The following is a 7,990-nucleotide window of genomic DNA, read 5'->3' as shown; positions in this document are numbered from 1 at the left end:
AATGTTCTGAATAAACATTTTTGAATAAACATTCCGAATAAACATAATTGCTGTTTTGAAAAAAACATTTTTTGTACAAAGAGCACCCTTTTTAACACATCTTTGAGTTATTTTCTTGGGATATATTGCCAATATTGAACTTACGCCAATTTCAATTCATTAAAATACTTTTTGTGTACATTTGGAAAGCAATACATTGATCTAAGCAGGAAATATAAAGAAACATAAGTAGCTAAAGAACCATGATTCATAATCTTAGAAGCTTATGTAGGAGAGAGAAATACATAAGTAAGTTTACTATACGACCAATATGCCATTTGGCACAAGAGACAACAAGATATAAAAGGCCAGAGGAGGTTTACCCAGGACAGATCTCATCTATAGAATCAGGAAAAGTTTAAGGAGGTGGCAGATAGTAGATGGATAGTATTTCTGAGTGGCAGAGACTGGGGATGGGGTAGGGAGAAGCACTTTCCACCAGGATCTAACATGAATCAAAGCATTAAGGTGTGAAAATGCAGGACATGATGAGGAGACAGTGAGTACTTCAGTTTGTCTAGGCCTAGGGTATGCCTAGAGGAATAGTGGTAATTGAACCAGACCTTTAGTTTGAGCCATATTTTGGAAGGCCTGTGTAAATGCCAAGAGTGAAGACAGACCTGGCAACAGCACAGGGAACCAACTGGACAGAGGACAGGTATGGCAGAGACTCCGGTTGGAAGGATATTGGGATAATCTAGTGTTATGGTCCAAATGTGTCCCCACAAAATTTATATGTTGAAATCCTAATACTCAATATGATGGTATTTAGAGATGGGCTCTGCCCTTGTGAACAGAATTAGTGCCTTTATAAAAGAGACCCTAGAGAGATCCCTCGCCCCTTCCATCATGTGGGGACACAGTGAGAAATCAGCAATCTACAACCTGGAGGAGGGCTTCAGCGGAATCAAACCACTCTGGCTCCCTGATCTTAGAATTCCAGCCTCCGGAGCTGTGAGAAATAAACTGTTGTTTACAACCCAGTCTGTGATGTTTTATTTTAGCAGCCCAAATAGACTGAGACTCCAGGTAGGGGTAACTGCAAAGTCTTGAAGAAAGAAGATGGGAGAGTGTAACACAGATTACAAAGGAAGGATCAGATGTAAAATAATTGTGAAGACCGAAACTACAGACTTTGACAGCTGATTGGATATTTGAGGGAAGAAAAAGAGATAGTTAAAAGTTAGTGCCAAAATTTGGAAACCAAATGACAAAAATACTAGGGCTATGATGTATGTGTGGAGAACATTGTCCATATGAATAAAGTTTTTGGTTTTGTCTAATATTGCACTACAAAAATATCTGTATGGATACCTCTAAACCAAATTTTGAAGATATGTTTGAGATGATCGGATTTAAAACATAAGCAGTATGGCATATATGATATGCATTTGGAGAGGCCTTAGAGGAACTTTAAAAATATGAGAATTATTTTCCAGAAATGTAATACAACAAGAATCTGTGTGATAGATGATAGGAACAGACATGCTATTAAGACATTCTGGAATGAGAAACATGGTTTAAAGTCACAAAGTCCAGCAGTCTGGATTGCAGACACTGAATTGTAACCAAGCTGCTTCACTCATAGTGTTCACAGTGAGTAGAAACAGGAATTATTTATTTAAAGATGGTGAATGATTCTTCAAGGAATACAGCTAATACACCACAAATCATCATACAAGGTGATTCTCAGTTCCTAATAGCCAAAGGAGAAAGGTAGATTTCTTGTTATCTCATAAAGAAAGCAAGCAAGAATGCACCACGAAAGTAAAATATCCTAGAACTAAAGTCAAGAGAGAATGTATCATTGGGGCATTTCACAAACAATGGACATTGTCATCAACAGTCATAAATTGAACTAGGTGATTCTCATAAACATGTAGAAATTATCTTCAGATTACTATTTCTTATGCTAACTTTGTTTAAAAATCAAAAAATACGGGACGCCTGGGTGGCTCAGTTAAGGACTCAACTCTTCGTTTTGGCTCAGGTCATGATGTCAGGTTGTGAGACTGAGCCCCACATCAGGTTCTGCGCTCAGTGCAGAGTCTGCTTTAATTTTCTCTCTCTTTCCTTCTAACCCTTCCCCCTCCTGCATGGGCTCTCTCTTTCTCTCAAATAAATAAACCTTTTTAAAAAAATCCAAAAGTACAGTATTGAATCATTGTTCTGTGGAGTTATTTCTGTGGAGAGCTAAAGTAATGTAATCAAAATAGCTTTTTGTGTATGTAAGGATTTTTAAATTTCAAAATTGTGATAGATATGTAAAATTTACCATCTTACCCATTTTTATGTATATAATTTAGTGCCATTAAGTACATTCACATTGTTGCACAACCATCATCACCATCCATCTTCAGAACTCTACAGCATCCCAAACTAAAATGCTGTATCCATTAAATATTGGTGCCTCATCCTCCCCTCCCCACTCCCTAATGAATGTTTTCACCCATGTTATAGCATGTGTCAGAATTTCCTTCCTTTTTAAGGCCAAATAATATTTCATTGTATAAATAGGGGCACCTGGGTGGCTCAGCCGTTAGGCGGCTGCCTTCAGCTCAGGTCATGATCCCAGGGTCCTGGGATCAAGCCCTGCATCAGGCTTCCTGCTCCTGCGGGAGGCCTGCTTCTCCCTCTTCCACTCCCCCTGCTTGTGTTCCTGCTCTCGCTGACTCTCTCTCTGTCAAATAAATAAATAATATCTTCAAAAAAAATATTTCATTGTATAAATATACCACATTTTCTTTATTCATTCATCTGTTGATGGACATGTGGATTATTTCCACTTTTTGGCTATTGTGGATGCTTCTACTATGACCATCAGTAGGTACCAGTTTTTCAGCTTTTTAGGGAGCACTCCATTCACTCCTTAGGAAAACAAATTTGAGGAGAATTTCATCTAGGTAAGTTAGGGCTCTGTATTAAGGAACCTGAAACATGAGCAAAAGTAAGAAATCACAGATCAAGGAAATTCTCACACATGCTATAATATGATGAACCTTGAGAACATTATGCCAGTAAAATAAGCCAATCATAAAAGTACAAATACTGTATGATTCCACCTATGTGAGGTACTGAGAGTATTCAAATTCACAGAGACAAAAAGTAGAATGGTGGCTGCCAAGGGCTAGAGAGAGGGGGAAATGAGGAGTTAAGGTTTAATAGATACAGGTGGCGCCTGGGTGGCTCAGTCGTTGAGCGTCTGCCTTCGGCTCGGGTCATGGTCCCAGGGTCCTGGGATTGAGCCCCACATCGGGCTCCCTGCTCCGCGGGGAGTCTGCTTCTTCCTCTCCCACTCCCCCTGCTTGTGTTCCCTCTCCTGCTGTGTCTCTGTCAAATAAATAAACAAAATCTTAAAAAAAAAAAGGTTAATAGATACAGATTTTCGGTGTTGCAAGATGAAAAGGTGCTGTAGATGGATGGTGGTGATGGTTGCACAACAATGAGAATGCATTTAATGCCACTGTATACCTGCATGGGGCTCCCTGTTTGGGGGGGAACCTGCAGCTTCTTCTCCCTCTGCCACTCCTCCAACTTGTGCTCTCTCACTCTCTCAAATAAATAAATAAAATCTTTAAGTATATATATGTACTAAATTAAAAAATAAATGTGCCAAGCTTGATCTTAGGTTACTATTAAAATGATCACTATTTCGGGGCGCCTAGCTGGCTCAGTCAGTAGAGCTTGCGACTCTTGTTCTTAGGGTTGTAAGTTTGACCCCACGTTGGGTATAGAGATTACTTAGAATCTTTTTAAAAAACACAACCGCCATTTATATGTCATTTTATGGTTGAGTAAAAGAAACAATGATCACACAGCCACTTTGGAATGAGGCAATCAAGGCAAGTTTGGATGACATCAAATCCATTCTTTCCATGTGTCTAAATATATAAGATAGATAGAAAAACAAGTTATAGGGTTGTCAGCTTTCACATTCCTGAGATACAAATGCTACTTTGCCATCCCTGCAATGAAGCATGAATCCAAAAGCCTTAAAAAATGCAGAGAACTAATGCCCTCATCAAAAGTTAGGGAAAGCACCAAACTCAGTAATTAAAATGAAAACTACCAGAGAAATATATTGGTCACATTATTATTATTGTTGTTGTTATTATTATTTAAGATTTTATTTTTTTAAAGATTTATTTATTTGAGAGAGAGCACGAGCAGGGGGGGAGGGGAAAAGGGCAGAGGGAGAGAAAGAATCCTCAAGCAGACTCCTGCCATGTTTGAGCCCAATGACATGGGGCTCAATCCCAGGATCTGGAATCACAGCCTCAGCCAAAATCAAGAGTTGGCTGTTTAACTGAGCCACCCAGGAGACCCTTAAGATTTTATTTTTAGGTAATCTCTACACCCAACATGGGGGCTCAAGCCCACAACCCCGAGAACAAGAGCCACACACTTTGCTCCACTGGCTGAGCCACCCAGGTGGCCCCCATTATTATTTTTTCAATATTTAAAAGTTAGCCTTTATTTCTTAAGTTGATGGTGGATACACTGGTCTTCGTTTTACTGTTATTCTTTAATATGTACATAGGTTACATGTAACCTTTAGTATTATATTTACCATAAATTCTTATGAGAAACATTTAATAAAAATGCAATAAATGCATACTTATTTTTTCCATTAAAAATATGAAAAATATTTAAATGTGCACCTTATTCAACCTGGCATTTCTACTTAAAATAATTTATCCTAAGGTAATCTATGGATGTTTATACGGACTTACCAATAAGTAGGTTTATTAAAGCAAGTTTATAATAGGAAAAAACTGGAAACAAAATACTGTGAATGTTCTACAATAAGAGTCTTAAAAATAAAATGACACAGCCATATAAGGTAATACCATGCAGTAATCTTAAAATAATTTTGAAAAAAAAATTAGTAGTATGAAAATACATTAATAACATGTTACTGGGTATTTTGTAAAACTGTACAGTATAATGCCATTTTACAGACACACACACACACACACACACACACACACACACACACACACAGAAAAAAGCCTGGAAGCATATACACCAAACTGTCAATGATGGTTATTCTGGGATCCTGAAAATATACGAGATTATAGGTTATTTATATTTTCTCCTCTTTGCATATCCATATTTTCTGAGTTTTCAACAATGACAATGTAAAGAGAAAAGAAACTTTTTATTTTATTTTGTTTTGGGTTAGCAAAATTTTTCTATAAAAGACCAGATAGTAAGTGTTTTAGGCTTTGTGGGCCAGGGTGTCTCTATTGCAACTATTCAAATCTACCATTGTGCAAAAGCAGCCATAGTCAATATATAAATGAATAAGGTGGCAGCATTCCAATAAAGCTTTATTTATGGACACTGAAATTTGAAGTTTATGTATTTTATTTTTTTCTTTAAATTTTTTATTGTTATGTTAATCACCATACATTACATCATTAGTTTTTGATGTAGTGTTCCATGATTCATTGTTTGTGCATAACACCCAGTGCTCCATGTAGAACGTGCCCTCTTTAATACCCATCACCAGGCTAACCCATCCCCCCACCCCCCTCCCCTCTAAGTTTATGTATTTTAAATGTATTATAAAATATTCTTCTTTTGACCTTTTTTCAACCATCTAAAAAATGTTAGAACTATTCTTGGCTTGAAGACTATATTAAAACAGACAGCAGGTGGATTGGGGGCCATATTTTTCTAACACCTGTTAAAGACAAGCTATTCTTTGCTTGCACAACTCATTTTCCTGCACTGGTAAATTATCTTGATTTTTTTCTATGTGTTTGGTTTTCCAAGTTCTTAAAACTAATTCAACCTTAAACTCTTCAGCAGTTGTCTAAACCTCTACCTGGCACTTTTAAAACCTTGAAGTATTGTGTCATTTGTATTTTTCAGAAGCAGCCTCTCCCAGAGCTTTCCAACTTCTAACCTGGCCTGTTTGTTCACCACATCTGGTGCACAGCTTAACAGCTGCATCTGGTATCTGCTTTCACTCTGTGCTCAGGGATGGATGCCTTTTGCTGTTCATCTGTTAGTAATACAGTGTTCCATGTATTGCTCATACTCAGCTTATCTACCCTTTAATGCAACTTTTGTTGAACCTTTTCTCCAAAGTGCCTAGCACAGTGCCTAGAAAACAATGTTTAAATATACATATTTATTATTATTACTATTATTATTACTTATTTTTAAAACAATTTTAAAGGAATAAGATTCCTGGGTAGAATATATGGATGGTTGGTAGGCTGCACTGACAGGTGCTCAAACCATCATGGGTCCAGCTTGGGTCCTCTTTCCAGAATTTACTCAGATCCTGGAAAAATAAATTTGTTCATGTTCATTTAATCTGTTCACCAAAGCACTTGAACCCCATCACTGATGCAGTCTGCTGCAAACTGGGGCATACAGCTCTCCACAAATTTGGTGGAAGGATCCAGTTTGTCTCTCTGCAAGTCAGATTTTTTTAATGATCTTTTTTTTTTTTAATTTATTCATGAGAGACAGAGGGAGAGAGAGAGAGAAGCAGAGGGAGAAGCAGGCTCCCAAGCAGCAGGGAGCTTGATGCGGGACTCGATCTCAGGACCCTGGGATCATGACCTGAGCCGAAGGCAGATGCTTAACCATCTGAGCCACCCAGGCGCCCTTAATGATCTTTTTTTAAAGATTTTATTTATTTGAGAGAGAGAGAGAGAGAGACAGAGGGCATGAGTTGGGGGAGGGGCAGAGTGAGAAGCAGACTCCCTGCCAAGCAGGGCACCAGACATGGGGCTCGATCCCAGGACCCCAGGATCATGACCTGAGCCACTCTGAGGCAGATGCTAATCAACTGAGCCATCCAAGCGCCCTCCAAGCCAGATTTTATTCTCCTGGTAGATTGAGCCATTTCTTGCATGTCTAAACAAAGTTCCTTCCACTGATCATTCACTCTCATTTCTTCTCAGTCATGTGCACATTTCCGTGTCCCAGCTCCTCTCTAAAGAGCATGCTCCCTGGAGTTGTTTGGACCTCGATCCACATTCCCGCTTCTCTCTTCCTATTTGTACTACCTTCGGCAAGTTATTTATCTATTTCTCTTCCCAGACTTTTTCCCCTCTACCAGGGCTGAAATGCTTTTGTGGTTTATCACCTGCACAGACAGACAAGATTGTCTGACCAGCAGAGCCCTTAAAATGAAACCTCTGGATTCAGGGCTGAGAGTGAACCCAAGATCCAGGCCTATTTGGACCCTCAACCTAGGTCTGACTCAGTTTGAACCAGCAATCTGAGTTTCACTCCAGAAATGACTCCCTATGTATGGATATCTTTATTTTTAAAATGAAGCCAACCCCAGAAATGAAATCTTTGAACCCAGGAATGACTCTCCTAAAACTGGAGCTGAAGCCTCCAGTCCTGACTACTTTATCACATTCTCAGGACTTTTCCAGTTCTAAAATGGGGCTGATCTCCCCACAACTGTGGGAATGACCTTTGTCCAAGACTGAAAATTTCTGTTCTAATAAAGACCATCCCCTCTCCATCCTGGTTTTGACCCTAAAGACCTTAATGATCCCTGCTTCTCAGCTCAATATGGGAGTCTTTTTCTTGAAGTATAATCTGCCCCCACATGGGGTTGCCATGGTCCACAGACTTCCTAAGAGGACCAGAGAGCCCCAGGCTCTTTCCTTAGCTTGGAAACTAGCACTCTTGGGGATCTTGCTATTTGCAACGACATGGATGGAACTGGAAAGTGTTATGCTGAGTGAAATAAGTCAATCAGAGAAAGACATGTAACATATGACCTCACTGATATGAGGAATTCTTAATCTCAGGAAACAAACTGAGGGTCGCTGGAGTGGGGGGGGTGGGAGGGATGGGGTGGCTGGGTGATAGACATTGGGGAGGGTATGCGCTATGGTGAGTGCTGTGAATTGTGCAAGACTGTTGAATCACAGATCGGTACATCTGAAACAATGCAATATATGTTAAG

This window comes from Callorhinus ursinus, unplaced genomic scaffold (genome assembly GCF_003265705.2).
Source record: "Callorhinus ursinus isolate GAN/ISIS: 27379988/994484 unplaced genomic scaffold, GSC_fseal_2.0 scaffold25, whole genome shotgun sequence".
NCBI classification, from domain to species: Eukaryota; Metazoa; Chordata; class Mammalia; order Carnivora; family Otariidae; genus Callorhinus; species Callorhinus ursinus.
This window is presented reverse-complemented; position numbering follows the sequence as displayed.